The sequence below is a fragment of the Coffea arabica genome, chromosome 6e, assembly GCF_036785885.1.
Source record: "Coffea arabica cultivar ET-39 chromosome 6e, Coffea Arabica ET-39 HiFi, whole genome shotgun sequence".
NCBI lineage: Eukaryota > Viridiplantae > Streptophyta > Magnoliopsida > Gentianales > Rubiaceae > Coffea > Coffea arabica.
This window is the reverse complement of record NC_092321.1, coordinates 58,095,372-58,110,893: the sequence shown is the minus strand read 5'-3', so window position 1 is coordinate 58,110,893 and position 15,522 is coordinate 58,095,372. Positions and strand designations below refer to the sequence as shown.

The 15,522-nt window shown below is 34.3% G+C and overlaps 1 pseudogene; it reads right to left on the bottom strand.

Moving 5' to 3' along the window:
- Positions 1-4,979: 4,979 nt before the first annotated feature.
- Positions 4,980-14,533, bottom strand: LOC113738621 (5-OH-xanthotoxin synthase-like; annotated as a pseudogene).
- Positions 14,534-15,522: the final 989 nt, after the last annotated feature.

The following is a 15,522-nucleotide window of genomic DNA, read 5'->3' as shown; positions in this document are numbered from 1 at the left end:
ATGTATCGAGCCATGCGCTAGTCCCATCCTCGGCAGAATACGTCAGAAAGAAAGAAAACCCTCCAATATTTCCCTAGTTGGGCACGTGATTTTGGCATGAGGAGGACGACCACATTTTAACCAATGACAGCTTGACACATCAGCAGACGACCACTCTTTTGCCAAAACTCATTCGTGCTTTTACTATATAGGTAGAAAAAATAACTTCACACAACTTATACAATTGCTCTTGTATTCTACCAAAGTGAGAAACTAATTCATCTAACATTTCCTCAATTCTAGCAAAATGATCGGAGGTCGCATTATCTAGCTTTTCTATAACTAAATCAAATTAATTAGAAAATTTTTCTATAGCTAACTCCCAAGATGCATTAGAATTATTAGCTAATAGTTCACTTCTAATTCCCAAGGTAAATATGCATTAGCTAATTTTTCTATTGCCAATTCTCAAGATGGTTTTGATTCATATTGGACACATTCGGGTTGGTAATCATAAAAACATGAAGAATCACTATATGCACATTGATTATTCCAACCGTAAGCATAAGAACTGTCTCAATTAGGGTTGCATTGATCAAAATAAGAATTATAATGCCCAAATTCATCATAATAATCCACATTTTGTGCTTGGATACATGTATGAGTATCATGATAACCTCCACACAAGTCACAAATTACATGATAAGAATTGAAAACATTAGCATTCCTCTTTTGTTTAAGCATATTCGTAATAGTGTTCAATTGAACTTTTAACGTTATAACATTGCATTTAGCCTTTAAGCACCTCAAACCATCTTTGAAAGACATACCTTTGGTAATTTCTTGGTTACGTCTATTCTAGGAACTTTGCACTTGATGATAATCGATAGCCGATCTTCCATTTCTCAAGCATTGTCTGCCCATGTATTATAACTCAGATTTACGTGCTCTATATTTCCCAACTTCCACTGATCTTTTCTTGATGATGGAGGCTGAACTAACTCTTGTACAAAACATGAAAGTTGTAGCCCTTTGAATTAGATTCCAATGCATGAAGAATCATCTAATTTGGAGCTCTGTGGACTGATAAATGACCAAAATACCCTCAATTGGTCAGAACTCTATTTCAGTTTTCGGCCACGAAAATGCACTTCTGTATTTCGACTTTCTAACAAGGAAAACGACTGAACTGGACTTCGATGTTTCATACCAAATGTAGATCTATCTCTTAGCTTCAACATGGTTCACGAATCACCTCAATCCGATGCTTTTAGCTCAAGATATTATCGAAATACCACAAGGTGTCAAAACTGTGAAACTTGATTCATTTTAGTCTTGATTGCATATCCTTTTTTGCACTTCATATTCTCTTTTTATCACTTCAAACCATCACCAATCATCCAATTATCTTCTCAAATCACTTCAATTGATGATTGAATCATTAAACCTAAAAAAACATGAAGTTTTCACCATAAAAATCCATAGAAATGCAATTTTTACTACATAAACCAAAAAATGCATATTTTCACTAGAATCCTAGCTAATTGGCTATAAAAGTAGTTAAAACACACTAAAACTAACTAATAAAACACACTTAAAAACATGTAAAATATGCACTTATCAATAGCTATAACTATCGTAGTTACAAAAAAAGATTGTAACCTTGATTAAAGTTGAATTATGAAGATAATAAAAAAAATATAACACTCCAAACTAATGTGTCTCTTTGCATTCTATTTTCACCTTTTCATTTCCATTAAAAATTCTTGATTAGTCACGGCCTAATTAAATTTTCAAATCTTCAAAAATATTACAATTGATACCAAAACAAGGTGCTCTTACAATAATAGAATCTTTGTCATTTGTACTTTATGTTGGATTTTGTCCAAAAAAATTCAAAAAAAAAAAAGAAAAACTCAATTATCTCGACCAATAATATTTTAATTCTCATGAAATGAACAATTAGACAGAAAAAATTGATATGTGGTGGATCATTTATACTCCATTATTAACAGAAATAGTACACAAAATAATACAAAGAGTTCAACTTCAAAGAATATATATCTCTTCAATTTTCAAAAAATAGTGCATATGATTTCATATTGACGAATTTCATCAAGCAATTGACAAATTCAACTTATGTAACATGAAAAATAATAATCATAATGCATGCAACTGATATTTTTGTGAACAATTATTTTTATTTTATTTTATTTCATTTTTACCTTCCCATCCCTCCTTACGCTCTTTTCATCCCTAATTGTTAGGTATAAGATTCGAATCCTGAACCTAACATCTGAGAGAACTCTAAGAAGTCTTTTCTGATCTTTGGGTTAACCCCAATGGTTGGCAAACAATTAACGTTTGGTTAGCATGCAAATTCAGGTCATCCTAACTCCAAACAAAAAAAAACAATTGTTCATATATTTGATTAAAAATTAAAAAAATTAGTTATCTTATCATAATTTATTTGTCTTGGAAAAAAGAAAAACCACAAGAAATAATTATTATTATCAATATTGTACATATACCATTCAAAATATTGATACCTTTGTCAAATCATTTCATATTTGGTCAAATCTTTATTTTCTTAAATGTTAATTTTTCATCTTCTTTAATTAATTTTCCTTAAAACCGTTATTATAAATTGAAAGAGACCGAATGTATCCTCATTTGTTAAAAATTCTCTAGAGATTTTGTATGAATTGATACAACATTTAGTGAACCTTTTTTTCCTTTTAAAATAATGGTTTTAAGGACAATTAATTAAAGAAGATGAAAATTTTATTAAAAAAGAACATAGGGAGAGAGTTGGGTTGGATGGTAAGATGGAAGGGATTATAAGTAGAGGGTCCTAGATTCAAGACCTCCTACTTATTAAAAAAATTAAAAACAAAAATTAAAAAGAAAAAAGAAAAATTTAAAAAAAAATTTCACAAAAAAATTTTAATATATACGAAATATTATATTTTATGATATTATAATCACGTGCAAAGCACGTGACCTAGTACTAGTTAACGTAAGGATGTGAAAAGAAAAACAAATAAATAAGGCTGTGTTGCCTTTTTATCAGAATTAAATTGTATCTTATTCATGTTAAGTAGCATTATTTTTCATAAGACACAATTCCAATTTCAAGTAAGAGAAAAAAACTAAATACAACCTGTAAATCACACCCTGTATTCGAATAGTATGTTAAAGAGCTAGTTTATTACCGTGAGGATAGCCTTAACGTGATCTATAGTCAGATCTAAGGGTGCAAATGAGTCGAGTCGAGTTGAGTTTCGGGTTAATCAAGTCGAACCTCAATTTAATTTTATGAAATTCGAACTCGAACTCGAGTTTGACAAGCTCAAAATGTCAAGTTCAAGCTTAAAAAAAATAAAAAAAATAATTATTTTATTTTTAAAATGAATAAAATAATAATTTTTCTTAACAAATAATTAAATATTAGGGATATATGTAATTTTACTATTACAATAAAAAATAAATATATATATATATATAATCGAACTCGAGCTGGCTCGCAAACTAACGAGCTTATTATTTGTGAGCTCGAGTTCGACTCGAACTCGATGTTGACCAAGCTTAGACTCGAGACTCGATTCGTTTACAGTGCTAGTCAAATCAAACGGAGTTGATATGTTCTTCCGTAATTGAAGCAAGAGATCAATAATGTCTGCATCATTGACATCGGCCTATTTGCATCCAGGTGCTCATCAATGAATTCTTGATAGAACAAATCAAGCTTGTCACAACAACAAAATTGGTCATTAGTAGTATTTTAAAAGGTGAAAGCGTTGGGCAGGGCGTTCTATGTTCGTTCAAATAGGGCAAAAGCCCCAGGGCATGGGACATAAGCCCCACAATTTTTATTTTTAAATATTTTAAAAAAAAAAAAAAACAAAAATATTATTATATATATATATGTATGTATGTATGTATGTGTGTGTGTGTGTGTATTACAGTTGCGAAAACTCCTTTTGAGGATACTAGCAAATGATATTTGTGAGGTTTGACTATCAAAGCAAGTGTCCTTCCCCTATTTCTTTAGAGTATCCTCATTGTGAAGCATAAAGTTTTGAAGTTTCACCTCCTTTGCATCATTAAATTCCAAATTAACATCCATGGTTGCCAACTTAAATTTGTAAGCTAACATAAGAAAAGTTTTCAGAACTTGCAATTTAGCTTGAGGGTCTCAACTTCCTTAAGCATGTGAAGAGAAAATCCTGTTTAGATGTTCTTCTAGAATTTAAAAAAGGGAAAAAGTGCTGGAATTTTAAAGACATACATTTTTTACGCCTCAAAAAAAAAAACTCACCAGAACGCCCTATGACACTAATGCCCCATTTGACTGCCCAGGGGCAATTTGGGAACGCCTCGCCCCCTAGCTCGCCCTAAATACGCATTTCAAAATGTTGGTCATTAGTAACAATCAATTTTTGCCACAGAAAAAGAAAAAGTTGTTACTAATGACCTGTCACTCAATTCTTGTCAGACAAAAGGAAAAGTGGTCACTGATGAAATTTGCTGACAACTTCAAGGTCATCACTGAATGTCCATCGATAAAAGTGTACAGGGACAACTTTGAAAGTCGTCAATGAACATCAATATTTATTGATGAAATATTTTGTCAATGACAGACAGAGAGTTAGTGACGGCTTTGTTTTTTGTCACAAATGTTTATCAATGTCATCACTAAAACCATATCAGTAATCATCACTGATATTGACTAATTAGTGATAACATGAACCGTACATGTCCTGAGCTATTTATCATCAAGAATCCCAACTGCGCGCATGGTCCTTGAGTTTATAGAATACACTTTCTTTGCAAATAATTTGTGCATTCTTTACGTAATGCTTATCAGAGATGATTCTGGATCACATTGTTTGGTTTTCTAAACTGCTCCCCAAGGCCCAATAATTGAGGACCTAATTGCATTCAAGCATCTTCCATGAATTCATTTACAAAAAAGGGTCAAAGATTTCATACCACAGTTTGCTTAAAAATTTGTTTCAACATATTAAACTCTTTCATTTCAAATCTGATGATACCAAATTGAAGACCAAAACAGCAAGAATTCCTCAAATGGCCGTACATTGTATATGAACCACACATTCTGATCCCATTTAACATGTTTTTTTTTTCACTACAAAGGCACACGTTTCTTTGCCACAAGTCGCAGGGCATTTTTCTTAAGCATAGCAAGACCAGGTAAAACATCAGTATCAATGTCCTCTTTCTTCACTCCAGAAGGCAAACCCCAATTGAATGAGTTCAAAAGATTAGCAAGTGCAAGCTCCACAGTTGCTAGTCCCAGGTAGTATCCTGGGCAGCTTCTTCTGCCTGCCCCAAACGGTATGAATTGAAAGTGTTTCCCTGTTGCATCTATAGTACTATTCAAGAATCTCTCAGGCAAGAACTCATGTGGATTTTCCCAGTACTCAGGATCTCTTCCAATTGCCCAAGCATTCACGTAAACGGCAGTCTTGGGCTGGATCTCATACCCGTCTAGGATGCAACTTTCCATTGTGTATTTTGGGACTAAAAGAGGAGCAACTGGGTACAATCTCATGGTCTCCTTAATGATTGCTTTGAGATAGGGAAGCTTTTGAGTATCATCTTCCTCTATCATTTTTTTCTCTCCAAGCACCTCTTGGATTTCGTTTTGAGCTTTTTCCAGTGCCGTAGGGTCTTGATAATGGCTGTCATTGCCCAGATTACTGCACCTGCTGAGATTTCTGACCCGGCCAAAAATACGTTCTGCAGTTGTTTTTTGAAAAAACAGAAAAGATAATCATCAATGAATTTCCTAAGCCAAAATATTTTCATGTGCTTCCGTTGAAGATTATTCAAAAAAATTTTCGAACATTAAAGCTGTAAAATTTTTGGAATGTGATGTATAAGCGATAAAGAGATGGTAAACATTATGTTTAGGAAATATTACAATTTCTTTTTTATATATATAAAAAAAGGCGGATTCAAATGCTTGTTGTCATCAAGACCAATGTATCCAATTGAAATGAATCAACATTTGTGTAAGACAAAATTAAGATTCCCATCCGATCCAGTTCTAGTGGAGACCCAAAACACAACCTCTCTATCAGAATTTGAACTTGGAGTTGTCATGTAATAGTGGCAAAAACTTGTGTAGACGCGGTCTACAGGCCCACTTGTGGACCGATTAATGGTGAAATTGCCACATCATCACAACTCACTAGAAACATCCCTCAATGTACATCTGATCAAGAATCTCTACATGCTATTTCCAATGTTTTTAAACTCGGACCGGTCAGTGAACCGGAGAGGTGGCCGGTTCGCGGTTCGACCGGTCCGACCGGTCCAACCGGTCGGTTCAAAGGTTCACTGTTTTTTTTTTTTTTTTTTTTTTTTTTTTTTTTTTTTAAAGTGTTAAGTACTAAGCAGGTTTCATTCTACACTTGAACTTTACCAACATAACTTAATTTAAGTTATGATAATAATAAATTTTCTAAAAGTTATACACAAAACATGGAATGATAAATATAATTAAAATATCATAATTCACCACAAGTTTTCATAAATTCATTATAAACATAAATAGATACAATCCAAATGTGCACCAATTATCACAAATAAAAACACAAAAAATAAATAAATTAAATATTGAAATTCTTTTACAACCCTTAAAAAAATCCATAAAAGAGTTCAAGTTAAGACAAACTATTTGAATAGCAAACTTTTATCAGTGGCATGATAAGCAACCACACCACCTTCACAATTTCATCAACTTAAGCTGAAAAAGTTAAAATTTTATTATAAAAATATAAATCTAATTGCTCAAACTAAAAAAAACTAAAAATTTTTGAAAAACAAATATACAGTTAAACACATAAAAAATTAATTGCTACTAAACATTACTAATTAACATGTTATATTAAATTCAATGATCCTATACCATTAATTATTTTAAATTCAATTATCAATAGCTTCGATTATGTGCCAACTACCATATTTTTGACCAACCCAATGTTATTATTTGTAATTCCTACCCAATTCCTACACGGATGTGCACTACTTTTGCAAAAATTTCATCCTTAATTAATCGAATAAAAATAAAACAAAAATGAGGGAAACATATGAAAATTGAGGGGAAAAAGAAGAAAATGCAAAAAATCAACTAAAGATAATAATATAGAAAAAAACCTTGAAAAGAAAAAAATTAAACTTACTAAAATGTTGAAAAACAAGAAAAGTTGAAATTTTCAACTTGTTTACAATCTGCTAAAGATAATAACCTGATAATAATGGTGAAGACTTGAGAAAATCTTGTTGTGGATATTTGGGTTAAAAATGGTTAAGAAGAAAAAATTGAAAAAAAAAAATAAGAGAAGAACTTGATGTTTTAATATATTTTTTAGTCAAGTAGAATTCTCAACAAACTTAAGTACAGTCTAGCGGTAAGATTGTCATATTTAAACTTGAAGACCCAGGTTCGAATCTTAGCTACACCATTCTTGATATTTTGTTGAAGAATTTAAAAAACCGCCGGTTCACGGTTCTTAACGGTTCGCACGGTTCGTCCGGTTCGTCCGGGTTTCAACGGTTCTCCATGAACTTCCGGCTTTAACATTAGACCGGACCGGTGACATGGCCGGTTCGCGGTCCAACCGGTCGAACCGGCCGGTCCGGTCCGGTTCTGAAAACATTGGCTATTTCAAAGCATGTAGAGAATATTGTTACATCTGATCAAGAATCTCTCCAAGATTTCCAGTAAACTGTCCCTCAATATGTTCCTCAGCATTAACTAGCTGCAAGTTCATGTACTCCATTCCTCACTTGAGTTTTACCTTCCATCTGTCACCTTGTTTGACTTCAAGGCTCTGCACTACCGTCTCTCTCAATTTTTTAAAATTCCTCTTTTGAACAATATACAAGTACACATCAAAATCTAATAGCAAAAATTTTTCAGGTCAGGTTTCTTTTTGCTTTCCTGCCAAACTCCATCTCAGCCTTGTAAAATTTCCAAAAACCCCCGCCCCATGCCTTCAGATTTCTTTTTCGGTAAATTTCTGATTGGATTTGGTTTGTTATTTTGGCTTTATTTTTGGTTTTCCTTAAATAATTATGAATTCACCGAAAAAAAAAACCCTAAGCATCTCAGGAAATGAAAGAGGGAAAGAAACCACAAAGAAGGAGAATGGTAATGGTTTCGGTGGAGATGGTACCGATGAAGGCAAAAAGGAGGAATAAACTGGTTACAACTTTTGGGGAGGAAAGAGAGAGGAAGTAATGAAAGGATGCTGATAATATGGTGATGATGACTAGGGTAGGAAGGAACCGGTGATTTTGGGGGAAAGTAGTAGTTAAGGAAGAGATAGACGCTGATGATTGGGGAATGACGGAGGCTAGGAAGCAAATTTGGGATTAAGGGGGAGATTGGCACGTAGTGGCGTGGCATAACTGGCACCACTCGGTCTACATGTGGGCCTGTAAATCAAGTCTATGCAAGTTTTTGCCCGTAATAGTGCCAATTAACTTAAGGATGTAAATAGAAAAACAAATAAATAACGCTGTGTTTGTCTTTGTGTCAGTATTAAATTGTATAGTATTCATATTAAGTAGCATTATTTTTCATAAGATATGATTGCAATTTCAAGTAGAAAAGAACTAGACAGAACCTGTACATCACACTGTGTATTGGAATAGTATGTTAAAGAGTTAGTTTATTACCATAAGTGTGGCCTTGATGTGATCCAGAGTCAGATCAAACGGAGTTGATCTGTCCTTCTGTAATTGAATCAAGAGATCAATAATGTCTCCATCCATTGACGTTGGCCTATTTGGATCCAGGTGCTCATCAATGAGTTCTTGGTAGAACAAATCAAGCTTGTTGAAAACTTTTTCCAGTCGAGATAGCATCCCAGTGTATTTATACAACCAACCAATTGTAGGAAAATAATCAGAGAAATAGAATGCAACAAACATTGCCTGAGCTTCTTGCAAGAGAAAGTGGAATCTTTTTCTTTCTTGGCCTTCCTCGTCATACCTTTTTCCAAAACCACCTTTATATTAGTTAATTTTAAGAATTAGTAAAATTCACCTTTATATTTATTTGTTTCACAAAGATCTTATTTTATTGTAACAATCTTTTTAAAATATCGCAAAAAATCTAACTACTATTTTGACAAGTAATTTATCTTTTCTTTCTTTCATAACTATGAAATATGTCCTCACTGTTCACATACGAATTTATATGCATAACTTTTTCAAACTCATATTTTAAAGCTGAACTTTTACTTGTGTTTTTAAAAAATTCATATGATATACAAACGTATAATATCTCATATTATATTTGTCCCATATAATCTTAAATCTCTCCCTAAGTATATATGAACAGTACAAAATATGGATTAATCTTTTGTACAATAATAGTATATACACCATCAATTTTGGATGAATAACAATTATATAAAATTTAAATTTGAAATTCAAATATTATACATGTATCATGGATCTAACGGTGATAACGTATATATCATCACTGTATATAAAATTTATTCATGAAGTATTGGTTCATTTGTTGGAACAAACTGTGTAGTAATTGCTCTTACCAGTTTAATATATTATTTGGTACCTGGGCTCAGGGGTCAAGGCAATATTAAGTGAATTTTATTTTAGGGGGAAAGCAAATTATTATAGCTTGCTAGGTGGGGTCTTCGAGAGTTGTCTAGGCGTTGTATTGCAGCTTGAGCCCGCTGCACCCCAATTTTAAAAAATTATTTTACGAACAAGTTTATTTTCCTTTACTTTTATTGACACCTAAAGTTGTAACCATGTCCTATTATTCATTTAGAAATTTGTACCTTAACCTTTTATGATTTTCCTTTTAAAAAAAACCCTTTTATGACTTAAGTGATATTCTGCGGTTGAAAAATTGTAAAAATTAAAGAAACAATTTTATAAGAAATGATAATGAGGGTTGTAAAATGCCAAATAAAACTCTATTTATGCATATTCTGCATCTAAAAAATCCATAATAATATATTACAATCTGTCAAAACATTTGAATTTATTAGGGTCTTAAGTAAACAAGGGTAATAGGGGGGGGATGATATTTGATGCATTCAATAATGGTACATGGTGTGTACTTAGACATGTCAATGGATAAGATTCGGATTAGATTCTTTTGATTCACATCCAAACTCATTAAATTTAGTTAAATTCAAACTCTTATGGGTCTAAAAAAGAAAACCCATGGGTTTGAGTATTCAACGGGTGCCCATGGATATTTTTCTGAACACACAATAAAGAATTAAAGTAAAAATGTTTTAAATAGTTAAAAAAATAACATAAATATCATCCAATTTTTATTTTCAAATAATAAATTTAACATTCAAGATGTTGAATGCAATATTATGTACTCAAAGAAAGAACTATTATTAACTAAAGCTAATTATTTTCAAAGTTTCATCAGCATCTTCATTCAATCTTTCATTTATTTGCTTTTGCTCTTTTATAAATCTACTATAAATGCGTGTGTGTGTGTGTGTGTGTTTGAGTTTGGATTACAGAAAATTAGACCCTATTAAGACTCATGACTCTCTTACAGGGTGTGGGTTTGAATAGAGTTTGGATTTGACAAATTAAATCCAAACCCTACTTATGTATATTGGATCTGAATTGAATTTGGATAAGATCTGACTTATTGACTGTGACGACCCCACCGTACCCAGAGGCGTACCAAAGGGTTTAGTGGATCGCCTGCCTAACTCGTGCCATGACTCAATTTCAAAACGATAAATAAATTTCACGCTAAAAGAAAGTTCTATATACACTATTACATCTTCAAAAGTTATATAAACTATTACATCAAACCATACATACCATTAGTACCAAAAAGTAAACCCTAAAAAAGCTGATAACTATAACCACCACAACAAATATATACATCTTACTAGTCCACTTATAACAAGTACTAGGATAACATCAGTTATTCTTTAAACCAAAAGTCTATACACCTTCCCGAGAGATCCCCGCGTTGGCCCCTGCTAAGGAAAACAAATGAAATGGGGTAAGTTATATGCTTAGTGAATAATCGGGGGTAAAAACGTAAAATCACATCCAAATAAACTTGTAACCCTAGATATTTCACATCAATAGATAGAAATGTAACATCACAATGGTAGGATACGGGTGGCTTCAAAACCAGTTCATTTCCCCGAGCTTGAACGCCTGTTGACACTCCGTCAATCAAAACACTCATGGTCCGTAGACTCCATTTACTTTTCCCGTTTACCTTATCAACCCCTGTTGGCCAGTCAACAGCACATAGCAGCTCGAGCGAAATAAAATCACTTAGCTTTCATCAAAGCTTTAACAAAGAACGAAATTCCAAGATTAGCATGAGACTAACTTCGACCAAGCCCCGGCTGGTTCGAATAATCCGTCTACCCTTGGAATCGAGCTGGAACCAAGCCTTGCGATATCCAATCTCTCAATAGATGATATCTCTCAACAAAGTACTCACCCCAACAGCATACAGCACAAGGGGTTCAACTCAAGTCATGTAATCACCCCAACAGCACATAGTAAAAGGGTGATACTCAACACAAAGTATGTATTCTCACATATTAAATCAAGAACAAAGGATGGGTTTAGGTCGAGCGAGATAAAGTACACTCTAGTCTAAGTACCCATTTAACATATATAAGTCACCTTGACAATTTATCACATAAATAAACCCAATTACTCATTCAAAATAGTTAGCACGCAAATCAAGGCACTTTATACGAGTCCACCAACTCCGTCCGGTTCGTCACTGCCTGTGACAGAAGATTATACTCAACTATCAGTCAAACAACCATCACAAATGGAAATAAGGACTAAAACGGCCAAAACGGCCAAGAAATCCATGTGCGCGTGCGCGAAAATGAAAATGGTATGAAAACGGGTTACACGGTTTTGACCAAAACGGGTTACACGGTTTTGACCATAACTGGAGCTGCAATTATCGGATAAATGTGTACTAGGTAGCGTCTCGAAATTAAGACAAAGGGTTACAACTTTTATGAAGACAACTTAACCCAGTTTTCAGTGGATCTAGGTCAAATTTGCAGATTACAAAACCAGAATTCCAAAGGTTGGTTTATACCTCTAGTAAAAATTTGGGCGGCATGCCCCTTGTGTTTACCTATTTTCCAGCCATTTATGGCCTCATCATTTTCCTCAAATCAGTCCCAATGTCACACATAGGCAATGTTACCACAATAGCCCTTCAACTAGGCTCAAAATAATCCAATTACAATACAAGTCTTAACAAGGCAACCGGAAATCAAGTTTAAAGGCAAATAGCTAAATGGCAGATTTGATGTCTCTTGGCATTTCGGCCATAACTAAAGTTACGCCTATCAGTTTGGGGTAAACTTTATACCATTTCGAAGCAAAAATAGAGAACTATAAGTCTCATGAAAACATCAACAACCATTTCGTCCATTTTCAAGGTCAAAATGTGACATCTCAGAGGAAAACAGAAACTGTCCGCAAAATAGTACATTTGGCAGTCAAGGGTATTTTTGTCATTTGATGTGCTACAGTGCTCCGATTGAGCTGACATTTTACAACCAGTTATAAATCATCATTTCCTACAATTTTAATGTTTTAAACTAAGCCCAATTCGGCCTCCATCATGGCCAAATGAAACTGGTCAGAACAGGACAAATTGGTTTCCAAATTCTGGAATTTGAACTTTTCCTCTAGAAATTCATATCTAACAAGTACTCTATCATCAAAATCATCAACTACTAGCTCAATAACATCAATTAAGAGGTAGATAACTATAATCAAAGCTGAAAATGTAAACCCTAACTCCATATTCCAACAAATCAATCAAAACTAACCGTATAACCGTCATAAGGCAAGAATATGAGTTTCTATCCAAACTTAAACAAGATTAAGGAAGAGTAAAAGGGATAGGCAGCCATGGTACCTTCCAAAAGCTCCTTGTAGGTGTGAAACCAAACACTTTCTTCCCAAAATTTTACCACACACAACTATCTAAGCACTAAAGTGAAAGTTTAATCGGTTTGAATTTTGGATTTTCACTCAAAGAAAGATGATTCAAGGTGAAACTTGGAGTTTGCTCACTTGGTTGTTTTCTCTCCCTTAAGCTCAGCCAAACTGATAAAAAAGAGGAGAAAATGAAGTTTCAATAAGGTTAAGAAGATAGTAATTAGTTTGGGTCAAAATTAAGTGGATTACCGCCAAGTGTCACCGTAGGATTCAATCTCAATTTTTTTCTTTTCCCCCCTTTTTACTAGTCAATATTTTCGGGCCTCTTGAGGCTGATGTAGGGCTGATATTTGTGTAATAATGACAAGAATATTAAGGTAATAAAGTGGTGATCAAGTAGTGTATTCGGTCGGTAACAAACGGTACACATCGGTTCAACCCGATTTTCCTTATTTCGCACGTACTAGGGTTTTAACTTATAATTCACTAACTTATTATTATTACTTCTAATCACACACATTTTCTTATCCAAAACTCACTCTTAATCATCAAATTTAATACACATTCCGTACCGATTACTCACACTACGAAAAGACGTAAAAATCTTAGTTTACCTTAACGATGAATGAAAAGGGAAAACTCTTAATTCTATTTTTTATTCCAACCATTGGGGATGTAAATGAGTAGTATAGCTATTATAAGGTAATGGATTCCAAATAAAAGGGAATTTGAAGAAAATATGAGGGATTTTACAATTTCATAACTTAAAATTAGGGTTTTTAGTAAAATATGAAGGATTTAAGAAAAAAATAAAACTAGGGTTTTGAGTTCAAGTAGTGTTTCGAGTCTTTAAAACAAAACAATGTTTTAAAATAAAAATAAAATAAAGAAACCGTAATATTCTCTTTGAGACTAAACAAAACATTCTCCTAAAAGTCGGGGTATCACAATCTCTCCTCCTTAAAAGAATTTCGTCCTCGAAATTGCAACCTATAAGCCAAATCTTCTTAATCTTTTCACGAGCTAAGGGTTGGAATACTCTAATACCTCATTAACGAGTTCATCATTGACAATAACATTCACCTCAAAAGTTTGTCCCTCTATGTATTCCAATCCAAGAACCAACGGTGTAATCCTTAGCTCAAGGTCTCAATGGTCTTTGCGTATTCTTAATGAACGCTGAACGTCTCATAGATCGAATTCCATAAAATCTTAACAACATAATAATTTCGCTGTACTCGGTCTTAATCTTTTAGAGCGAATAGAAGGAAACCTCAATACGATAGAAGATAGGGAGGGTACCTTCGATGATTGCTAATGGGTCTGTCACTTCTTGATGTCCCATTGCATAGGTCCTTGCCGGTACTTTCGGTCGATTACCCATTGCATTGGTCGGCTTAGAAGTGTTCCCTTCTGTCCTTGACAAATTTCCTTCTTTTGGCAGGTGAGGGCGAGCAATCAGGTGCTCAGCACTATCACATCGGTAGCATTTCCGAACTTGCCATTTCTTCCAACAATTATCTTCCATGTGGTTAGCAGCCCCACAAAATCCACATGTCATTCTAGGTCCTGATGTCGGACCTCCACGTGAGGTACCCCTTTGGGTCTCCCTCCCTGCCTGACCTTTCTCAAAATTTCCTTGATTCGGGGTCCCTATTGATCGTGAACCACCTACTCCTCAACCCATCTTAGATGATGGCTCGCTCCTTGAGTTCTATCCCTCAATATAACTACTTGTATCCGATTGTCTTCTTTTCTTATCATAAAAAGCCTTTACTTGACTCTTAGTACTTTCAATTCTTTGTGCCTTTTCAATAGCTTGACTATATGACTCCAATTGAGCAGCTGTCAGTGCCTCTTAAATCTCTACGTTCAAATCCTAGACAAACCGACGAATTCTCTTCCGGTCTGTCAGCACTAACTCTGGAGCAAAACGAGAGTTTGGTAAACTGCATCTCGTACTCCGCCACACTCATAGTCCCTTGACGTAGTCGTATGAACTTATCCTCTCACCTTTCTTGAACAAGTGGCGGTAAGTACTTCTCATTAAACTCACGAGTGAAATTAACCCATGTCCAGGGGGTTTGCCCTCTATCCCATTTGGCTCGGATCACATTCCACAAGGCACGAGCCGCCCCCTCAAATTGAAAAACGGCAAAAGCTATCTGCCGTTCCTCCGGGTATCCTAACGCAGCGAAAATATCTAACATTCGATCCAACCAACTCTCTGCTATATTAGGGATAGGTCCACCCAAAAATTTTGGTGATAGAAACTTCTGGAACCGTTCTAAGGCACGGTCCTCTCCCTCATGATTTCCGGGATGCTGTACCTGGTTTTGACCCTATTGGTTGACCATTTATTCTAACAAATCAGTCATTCGCTGTATGGTCATAGCTACTTGGGTCTCAGCTTGTCTATTTACAGTTTCATTGGTTACCCCTTCGGTTCCTTGTCCTCGACCTCTACCCCCATCTCGACCACGGATCTCCATTTGATTGTTTTATAACTTCTATAATTGGAACAAAATATGGTACGAGTTCAAAGTATTG